We start from the raw sequence: 2905 nt of genomic DNA, 5'->3' as shown, positions 1-2905 counted from the left end.
CTAAAGCTAACTAACTCATTGTAATTCATTTGGGTACCTATTTCCTTTGGAAAAAAAAAAAGAGAGTGAGGGTCTACAAAGGCAGGGTTGTTCCAGTAAAAGTCCACCCACTATGGCTAGATCTCATGGTTTGCTTAAAGCTTTCACGTGCCAGCTTGTGACGTATGTTTGCAGACAGGTATCATCTCCAAGTAATCTTTAAAAGCTAAATACTACCAAATGGTAGACACGCAGAAAAAGGAGGTCTTTAAAATGGAAATTTTACCATAGGAGTTAACAACATAGTTGTGTTTCTTGTCCCGGTCAGAAGCAGCTTGAACACAGTCTCCTATGCAAAGGGATAAATATATCATATTTTCAGTGGAAGCTTTTGTTTTGCTTAGTGGTTGGTAACACATTTTAAGGAGCTATTCAACTCACGCGTTTTATTTCCTTCATTTGGGCACTAGAGGGACTCTAGAGTTCTGTTACTGCAAGAAACATCTCAGCAATGTTGAGGCAATAATCACGCCTTCGTGGTCACCTTAGCGTTTCCAAGGGGAAAGTGGCAAAAACTGCCCAACTGGTTGTGGCACACGCACACAGACTTACACAAAATGCCACAAGGGAGAGTGCCTAAAAGCTCCATGGGATGCTTTCCACTGCTTTGTAATTCTTGTTTCTGCTCGAAGCTCTTGTGATAATGAATAAATAAGAGCTGGTTTGGACCTGACTGCTCTATTCACTTAGATGATATTGTGACACTGGCATTGAATCGTGGGTTGTACTGTGTTTTGGAGAGATTAAATGTTTCTTTCTTTATTCGGAAGGGAAGTCAAACATCTAGGCTGCCAACAATTACAGCTCGACAAACTGTCAGAGGAGAGGAAGCGGTTTGTTATTGTAGCTATATAGTAAAAGAAGAACATATATTGACACGGACTGTTTTAGAGTGGCATTTCTCAGACACAGTTTCAAATGAATCGTTTTTAAAAGAACTACATACAGTGTTCTTCCTCCTTTCAGCAGGCAGGCAAAAATCCACAAAAATTTCACAAGCTAAACCTCCATACAGACATCCATAATTCAGTGTGTCAGTGTTTTACTATAAAGCTCATCATTTGTGAAGTTATGTAAAAATTTCCTTTGTAAAAAAATTTTTCCCCACTATCTCTTAGTAGGAAGATGCTTTTTGATCTCTGCATGAATATTTCTAATAAAAATACTTGCGTGTATCTTAACATCTCTGACATAAATTATAAGATTTTTTTCTCTCTTAAAACGTCTAGTGTCAACACTGTTGCTGAATAGTTAATGTAAAGTATAATGTAATTTGACTAGATAATTATCTGGAGGAAAATGGCGAATGCCGTGTTGTTTTTTCTGTGTTTGTTTTTCATCTTTGGTGACTGTTTAAAGGAGAGCTGCAGCTGAATGACTAACAATCTAACATTCACCTTCTCTCACTGCAGCCTGCTGCTGAAAAGATACTGCCACAATACTGCATCTGAGTGAGAGGCATTGATTTCTGCACGGCGCATGGAGTACTCTGGGCCTTTCTGTGGTCAATATATCACCCTGATCTCTAGGGACATTTATAGACAGCACACAGCCTATTTATTCAGCATGATGTCTTACCACTGAGATTTCTCTTCTATGATACGCTTGCACTGCTTTTTTCCCACAAAAAGTATAAGCTATCTTTTCCTTTTTTGTATATTATAAGCTTAAAATAAATCTAATTCTACTTGCATGAAGTATTAAGTCAACTGCTCGTTTCCTCTCAGCCTTTATTGGAAGCCTGCATTCCTGTTATCTAGGTGGTGAAAGATATAGCAAAGCCCTTGTGCTTGTGGGGAGAGCTCTGTGTCTCTGCATGGCTGTATGGGAGTACTGAAGAAGATGGCAGGGAAAGGCATTGCTGCACCAGTAGTCATAGAATCAAAAAATCACCAAGGTTGAAAAAGATCTCCAAGGTCATCTAGTCTGATTGTGCACCTACTACCAATGTTTCCCCACGAAACCATGTCCCTTAGTACAACAGTAGGTGCTGGGTGTGCTGGTTCATGGGTGTTGTGCACTGAGCAGGTGTCTTCCCAGAAGGCTGCAAGAACGATGGCCTGCAGCAAATGTTTCCTTTGGAAGCATCTCCTCCAGATTCACATCATTGATGGAGAGCTATCAGAGGAGATCACAATGGCTTTGTCCTCTTGGCACTATCCCGCTCTCTCTAACTGCTACTGATTTGCAGATGAAATCCGTGATCTATAGATGAAATGCTATAACAAGGAAATGGTAGTGGTGGGAAGCTCTCCCAGGTAACTTGAGAGAAAGATGTCTGTAGCCTTCATTGACAAACTCAGATATTCGTTGGGAAAAAAGCTGATATACAAATATATATATATATATGTATATATATATATAAGAATAATTTGGCATCCTTGAGTCACTTTATTGACATTGATGTGAGACTGGAATATACTCCAATGCTGAGGGATTTCCATCTCCCTACGGCAGCTGAAAAAACAGATGCAGCAGCAAGGCTTATGCCTTCCTGTACCAGTTTTGACCATCCAGTCTAAGGCATTGAAATTATTTACAGAGTGGAAATACCCATGAAGAAAAAGCACTTCTGAAAACCATCTTTGAAATCAAACGAGGTACCTAAAATTAGCGAAGCTTTGGAAAAGCTTCGGGACAGAGTACTTGCCGTGTGGTACAGCACAATGAGACAGAACGGAAAGGTTTGGCACTGTTATGTGAGCGATGCAGTGAGAATTGCTGGTTGAGACTCTGACAGCCCGGCCTTTGCACACGTTTTCAAGGAAAACCACTAGATTCATTTGTTCAGGGAAAGAAAAAGCCACTAGAGCCTGTTCCACTCATTATCTGCTGCAGGACGGCAACCAAGTGACACGGAGCGGGC

The 2905-nt window shown here is 40.5% G+C and overlaps 1 long non-coding RNA gene across 1 annotated transcript in view; it reads left to right on the top strand.

The window, feature by feature from the left end:
* The window catches only part of LOC116216794, a 24596-nt gene extending 22351 nt beyond the window's left edge, over positions 1–2245 (top strand). Inside the window, exon 3 of the long non-coding RNA XR_004160260.1 lies at positions 1452–2245. This is a non-coding gene — a long non-coding RNA (uncharacterized LOC116216794). The remainder of the gene's footprint in view (positions 1–1451) is intronic.
* The last annotated feature ends 660 nt before the right edge of the window (positions 2246–2905 follow it).

This window comes from Meleagris gallopavo, chromosome 7 (genome assembly GCF_000146605.3).
Source record: "Meleagris gallopavo isolate NT-WF06-2002-E0010 breed Aviagen turkey brand Nicholas breeding stock chromosome 7, Turkey_5.1, whole genome shotgun sequence".
NCBI lineage: Eukaryota > Metazoa > Chordata > Aves > Galliformes > Phasianidae > Meleagris > Meleagris gallopavo.
This window is presented reverse-complemented; position numbering and strand designations above follow the sequence as displayed.